At 39.1% G+C, this 7,697-nt stretch overlaps 1 pseudogene; it reads right to left on the bottom strand.

The window, feature by feature from the left end:
* Positions 1 to 2,387: 2,387 nt before the first annotated feature.
* LOC132358899 (RING finger protein 11-like) lies at positions 2,388 to 3,096 on the bottom strand (annotated as a pseudogene).
* Positions 3,097 to 7,697: the final 4,601 nt, after the last annotated feature.

The following is a 7,697-nucleotide window of genomic DNA, read 5'->3' as shown; positions in this document are numbered from 1 at the left end:
TAGACATTCTGGTTTATAATTTAATATATGGAGGACATCTTCGTCTGACAATATTTGGAGACCTCATTCTTATTTATTTATTATTCTTTTTTTTCCTCCAAATTTGCTTTATGTAGTTGGATATAAATAAATGAGCACAAACTTAAGCAAGATACATGTAACAATTTAATAGAACCTGATACTCTTAATTCTTTCAGTGTTTCTCCAACTCATCATGGGGCTCGTAAGAAAAGTAACCAACATGGATACTACTACAGTTGAATGTCAAATCTTTAAGTGCTTAGGACATACTAAATCCTTGTATAATGCACTTATGAGGAACCCTTCAAGAGACTTGTGTTTTGTATGTAGCAAAAAGTGTTAAGAGTCAAATATTCAACTCAGTATAAAATAATAAGAAACACTTCTGATTTGTTAGGTTGAGATTGCTTCTCCTTTTACTAATGAATGATTGTTTTAGCTGTAAGATCACTGAGCTGAACAAATATGTCACCTTGGAGTACATAAGGAAAAATAAACACATGCTAAATGGGTAAAACATTACAACTACATCTTTACTAGACCATCTCTACTAACGCTTCAGAAGCTTAGAGATTTAGAGTGTTCTTACGTTAATTGCAAGAAAAATAGAAAGAGAGAAATTCCTTCTTTTTTGAGATCACAGCTGTGAAGTCGTGATTATACAAATTCTTCATTTGTGTGCAAAACATGAAACACATTTCTCTTAATTCTCCCTGCTTAGAATTGTCAGTCAACTAGCAGGACTTTCCTTCCAAGAAACAAGAGACTGAGATGTGTTTTATATAACTTCAGTAACCTCAGCACTACAGTAAGAAGACATGCAGTATCCTTTTGCTGTGCTTCAAGACAACAGGGAAGGAGGTCACAGGAAAGAAGAAATCAAAATGGTTACAACTGAGAAACTTTTCTCAGTGTAACCATGGTGCCACTTTCATTTTTACATAAGCATGGTGGCATAATTCAAGCTCAATACATCAGAATTCTTAATATTTAAAATTTACCTTGACTTTTAATTATCACCATGTTAACAACCAAAATAATTTGACGAAACTCATAAGAAAGGGTAATGTTAAACCCCACTTTACTAGAGTTAGTTTCTGGACACATTAGCTCATTTTTTTTTATAGAAGAGGGACAGTGAATCTCAGTTGGCTTACAAGCTAGGAGATCACTTTGAATTCTGCATTTCTTAACTGCAAACAGATATAGCACTTGTAACAGGTTATAACTGGTTTTCAGCTGGTTTTCAAGCACAGAGCCAGCCCCAACAGTAATAGTACACTATTGAAAAAGACCTAAGGCAATGAATTCCATTTCCAGTGGAAAGAAAGAATCGTATGGTCTTGGACAAACAATTCTGATGGTTTACTTAACAGTCACTTAGTAGTTCTTCCTTGCTCATAGAACTTTATGACTTTTTTGAGGAGTGAAGCATTCAGCTTGAGTGGATAAATCCTTGTTAGGCTAAGACAATCATTATCATATCCCTCTTTGCCATGAATTGTCTTATGAATGGTCATATCAGTCTGTTTTGGCAAATGAGTAATTAAGGGAAGGCTGTTATTGTGCTTATGAGAATGATATTTTTCTCTGAGAAAAGATAAATAGGCATTAGGAAAATGACCATTTGGGCTCTTTTTCTGCTTCCTCCTTGTTTTGTGAGAATATGATATTTGGTTTTACAGCAGCCATCTTGTGACCCTGAGATGATCATATGCCAATAATGACAAATGGTAGATTAGAAAGAACCAGCAAAGACAGAAAACAGCAACGTCAGTAGTAACAAGAATCACAGCAAAAGAACAATGGGACCTTAACTTGTGGAGTTCCTATAAAGTAAAAAATATAAGTGCTCTATGTTTATTCTAAAACAAAAAAAGAACTATGCAAACCAGCTTAAAACTCCTTTTTTTGTGCCAGTGTTCTAAAATGTGGCTTTTCATAAAACCTTGACCCAAATGCCAGCAACTTCAGAAAAGAATTTGGGTAGGGGGAAGAAGAAAGTTATCTCACTTAGGAAAAACAACCACTATCTTTATCCTAATCTTTGGCACACAGTTGAAACATATACAGCTGCTGTAACACTTTACACAATTCCTATGTACTGGAGGAATAACAAGATCTAAATAACAATTATATTTTTCAACACTGGGTGAAGGCTTTACATAAAAATACCATCCTCCTTTTTCCCCCTAAATTTCTAAAATATCACGTGCTTTTCCCCAACATCTGCAGCCGTTCAGGAATTTTTAGGAAACTTTCATGCATGATCTTAATTCCTAATCCCTGGCTCTTTGGGCTCAACCACAAAAGATCAAAACCACCAAAAATGATGGTTCACTTGAAGTCAGGTGAGAGACACTGGCTCAGTTAGTCTCGTAGGACAAAAGCAGTGCTGCATCAACTGTCTCCATGCAGGAGGGGCACGTGAAGGATCTCATCAGCCAGTCATCTGTACAGCCCAGGTGATCTGCATACACAGCAGAAATCAAATTGGGTTCTCATAAACAAAGTGCATCATACAGATCACACACTCCCCGATCTTTTTTTTAAATATTTGTTTTATTTTATTTATTCATTTATTTGGTTGCGCCGGGTCTTAATTGCAGTCGGTGGGCTCCTTAGTTGTGGCATGCAAACTCTTAGTTGCGGCATGCATGTGGGATCTAGTTCCCTGACCGGGGAACGAACCCGGGCCCCCTGCGTTGGGAGTGTGGAGTCTTTAGCCGCTGCACCACCAGGGAAGTCCCCCGGATCCTTTTTTCTGATCCATTTCTTCCAGGGTCATAAACTCCTTCAGGCTGATCCTGTATGAGGCCTATTCTTTGAGCTATCCTAATTTGCTCCTCTCAGCTGAGGTGCTAGGCGAGTCTGACTAGGTGTTGGATGAGAGACCAAAACTGGAACTTGATCCAGATATGGCAGCAGCAGCTCCTGATCCAGCTCCGTCCCCTTGCCAAAGCTAGCCCAGTCGGATTGAGACTTGTGAGGCAGGGAGATGTCATCCGAAGTGGGGGACTTAAGGCAGTTCCCCATCTTCCGGGGCTTGAGTGTGTGATCTGTGTGCTGTTTTGACAGTCTCCCAACCTCATTCTTTTTTTTTTTTTTTTTTTTTAATTAGTTTATTTATTTATTTATTTTTGAATTTAAAAAATTTATTTATTTTTTATACAGCAGGTTCTTATTAGTTATCTATTTTATACATATTAGTGTATATATGTCAATCCCAATCTCCCAATTCATCTCACCACCACCGACCCCCGCCCTGCCCCGCTTTCCCCCCTTGATGTCCATACGTTTGTTCTCTACATCTGTGTCTCTATTTCTGCCTTGCAAACCGGTTCTTCTGTACCACTTTTCTAGATTCCACATATATGCATTAATATATAATATTTGTTTTTCTCTTTCTGACTGACTTCACTCTGTATGACAGTCTCGAGGTCCATCCACGTCTCTACAAATGACCCAAGTTCGTTCTTTTTTATCGCTGAGTAATATTCCATTGTATATGCGTACCACATCTTCTTTGTCCGTGCACCTGTCGATGGGCGTTTAGGTTGCTTCCGTGACCTAGCTATTGTGAATAGTGCTGCAGTGAACATTGGGGTGCATATGTCTTTTTGAATTATGGTTTTCTCTGGGTATATGCCCAGTAGTGGGGTTACTGGGTCATATGGTAATTCTATTTTTAGTTTTTAAGGAACCTGCATACTGTTCTCCATAGTGGCTGTATCAGTTTACATTCCCACCAGCAGTGCAAGAGGGTTCCCTTTCCTCACATCCTCTCCAGCATTTGCTGTTTGTAGATTTTCTGATGATGCCCATTCTAAGCGGTGTGAGGTGATACCTCATTGTAGTTTTGATTTGCATTTCTTTAATAATTAGTGATGTTGAGCAGCTTTTCGTGTGCTTCTTGGCCATCTGTATGTCTTCTTTGGAGAAATGTCTATTTAGGTCTTCTGCCCATTTTTTGATTGGGTTGTTTGTGTTTTTAATAGTGAGCTGCATGACCTATTGATATATTTTGGAGATTAATCCTTTGTTGATCGGTTTATTTTTTTTTTTAAGGCTGCATTGTTCCTTTGCTTACTGATGAACATGTACAAGTCAGAAGTTTTTGATATTATAAAACATCAAAGTAATGAACATTCCTGTGTGAACATCTTTGAATATATATGCTTTGTCTCAGTTAACTTCACTCAGAATGGGACTTCTGCATCAAGGAGTTTATGCCCTTATGCTTTTTGTGGGTGTTGCTACACTGTACCAATGTATGGTTGTTCATGCAGGAAACACGTATTGAGCATCTGTTATGTTTAAGCACTGTGCTGGGTGCTAGCAAAAAGACTTGAGAAATTTTGTGAGTGAGGAGACTTGACCTGCCTGCCCTTTGTGAATTCTAGCAGTCCAGAGAGGGAATAGCTATTCAAGAATCACACTCTGCATGTAGAATTACAACTCTGACAGGTGCCAAGGAGAGGGACATGGTACCATGAGAGCATATTTTAGGGAGGATTTGATCTCATCATGGAGATTAGAGAAGGTTTAGGGATGTTTCAGCTGATATCTGAAGGATGAGTAGGTATTAACCAGATAGGGACGTTGGGGAGAGATTTCTGAGCATAAGGAATAGCAAAAGACCCTCTAAGAGGAAAGCATATGCTGTGTTGGAGGAACTGGCCAGGAAGGTGGGGCCGTTGGGGGAGCATGTCATCATAATGGAGCTGCAAGTGTGGGTAGGAGCTCGATCGTGCAGGCTTATGTTTAAGGTTTCAGACTTGAAGAGTAATAGAAAACCATTGAACTATTTTTGTTGAAGGTGAGTGTGTGGAACATACCCAATTGCATTTTCAACCTATCGTTTTGCTACCGAGTGGAGAATACACTGCAGGGAGAAAGAGTGGAAGCGAGGAAGCAAGTTAGGAGACTTGTGTAGAAATTGGGCATAATGGTGGCTTGGACCAGGGTATGGTGGTCATTTTGGTGGAAAGATGTGGACAGATTCTAGAGGTATGTAGGCAGTATCATTGTCAGCACTGGTGGTGGGTTGAGGATGAGGGTGAGGGAGAAATAGCTGTCAGTGATGGTGATTCCTAAGTTTCTGGCTCCTATGGTTGGTTAGATAGGGTTTTTTAGATATGATGTTAATATTTGTCCTAATTTGTCTTTTGTTATTTGTTGGTTCTTGATGAATACTCTTGTCATATTAAGTCTCCTGTTTTTAGTGTACAAAGCATTTTGACCGAAACTGACCGTTGTATGTTATCAGATAACTTTTTAACATCTGCCAGTTTGGTCCTGTATTTTATTCTCTTTCATTTATTGATTAAATTGTTGTATTAATGTAAATAACTATATTAATAGATTTTCTAAAGTTGCGTTATCCTTGCATCCTTGGTCCTTGGAATAAAGCCTGTTTTTTTTTTGTTTGTTTGTTTTTTTTTTTGGCTGTGTTGGGTCTTTGTTTCTATGCGAGCGCTTTCCCTAGTTGCGGCAAGCGGGGGCCACTGTTCATCGCGGTGGGCGGGCCTCTCACTATCGCGGCCTCTCTTGTTGCAGAGCACGGGCTCCAGACGCGCAGGCTCAGTAGTTGTGGCTCACGGACCCAGTCGCTCCGGGGCATGTGCGATCTTCCCAGACCAGAGCTCGAATCCGTGTCCCGTGCATTGGCAGGCAGATTCTCAACACTGCGCCACCAGGGAAACTCCGGAATAAAGCCTTTTTGTAGTCATGGTATATATCATGCTTTAATAATTATTGATTAGATATGCTGATATTTTCTTAGGATTTTTCTATCTGTATTTGTAAAGCACAATTGGACCTTTTTTTGCAAAAACTTGATTTTCTTTCCTTTTTATTTACAAATGACTCGAATTTTGTTGTTTTGTAGATATTTGATTGATGTAGAAGGCATGTGGCCAGATGATGCAATTGAATGTAAGTATAAGGGTTGTCACTACTTTTCCCTTGTTATAAAATTTGAAGGGAGAAATGTAAGGGAATTTCTCAAATTTTGGAAAAATAGAAAAGTCTGTAATTCATTTGTTCTGACATACGATAACCTTTTACCAAAAGTTTATAAAGGGATGTATCTGGAAATAGCAAGATATAATAGCCTGAATAATTAGTCAGTGGATTTCAGCATTTTTTTTTCTTTTTTAAATTTATTTAATTAATTAATTTACTTTTGATATTATATCCACTGCCCCACCAAGGAAGTCCCTTTTTCTTCCTTCCTTCTTTCCTTCCTCCCTTCCTTCCTTCCTTCCTTTAAAGCTCCAAGTCATTTAAAATACATGACTTCTTACTAAAAATCTCCAGTTCATAGAACCAAGGGGTTTATAACTTCTCCTTTAAAAGTGATATTCCTGGGACTTCCCTGGTGGTCCAGTGGTGAAGACTCTGCGCTTCCAATGCAGCAGGCGTGGGTTCAACCCCTGGTTGGGGAGCTAAGATCCCACATGCTGCGCAGCCAAAGAACTTTTTTTCAAAAGTTATATTCCTGTATTATTGACTTTAGTGGTTTAGATTTTTTTTTTAATGTTTAGAAGATTTCAGTTTCTTTACCAGGAACAAACAAAACGTAATGTAAAACTAGTTTTGCAGAAACGATTTCCATCATTCTCTTCTTCCCTTTCTCCTGCAGACTGGTGTTTTATCTTTACAAGTTCTCCGTCATTCCATAAGAAAGCTGCTCGTCTTCTGGTTTCATAAGAGATGGTGAACAGTGGTAAAATATCCAGTTGACCGAAATTTCTAGAGTACACTTCAGGGAGCGAGTGATGGGGTGGAATGTTGGGGCAGAGTGAGAGATACAGATTCTGGTGAGACTGAGAGTCATGCACAAAAATTACTGGGCTGTGGTGAAGGGAGAACAAAACTAAATCAGGTTCCTGCTGGTGGACAGGAAGCCAAGATGAAGAAGAATGGTGCGTAGCTGGGCAGTGTAATTAGGCCCCTAAGTGCTGTGTCTCCTGATAGTAATTATGAACAGAAACCAAATAATAGTTACTAATAACATGGAGGTGACCAATCCTTGAGAGCTGAGGCAGAGAGAAGGAAAGATGGCATTATGCCTTGTCTCTGGTGCCTTGAGTTTCCCAGGCTGGTTTGTGACCAATCTTGGGTGAAATCATAACTAAGTCATTTCTGCTAAGGTGATCAGCTTTCGTGGGGTCCTTTCTCTGCACTCTGTCCAATGGTAAAGCCCACTGGTTTATGCCTCCTGGAAAACAGTTATTCCAAAGCAGTATAAGTGAAGCATTGATGAAACAGCCATGAAGAGCATGTTTCCACATGGCCTCGCACCACCTTTTCAAAGTGCTGTAAAACTTTTTTCATCCAAAAATCAGTAACAGAAAAGGATTGGGATCAAATCCCGTACAGAGGTAGTGTAAGAAAAAAGAGAATAAGGAGCAGAATAGCATGTCTTCAGACAATAAAATCAAGTTGGAAAAGACAGGTCCACAAAACAGATCAAAACTGTAACCTATTATTTCAAAGTGGGCTAAAAGATGTTAGGAAAAACAATGCGAAAGATGAAAGAACATGGATCGAGGAGGGAATGGGAAGTTATTGTTTAGTGGCTATAGAGTCTCTGTTTGGGATGGTGGAAAAGTTCTGGAAATGGTAAATGCTGATAAATGCCACCTATGGGTGTTTGGTTTTAGTTGATC

This window comes from Balaenoptera ricei, unplaced genomic scaffold (assembly GCF_028023285.1).
Source record: "Balaenoptera ricei isolate mBalRic1 unplaced genomic scaffold, mBalRic1.hap2 scaffold_545, whole genome shotgun sequence".
In the NCBI taxonomy this organism is placed as follows: domain Eukaryota; kingdom Metazoa; phylum Chordata; class Mammalia; order Artiodactyla; family Balaenopteridae; genus Balaenoptera; species Balaenoptera ricei.
Note: the sequence above shows the minus strand (reverse complement) of the source record. Positions and strands in the feature narration are given on the sequence as shown.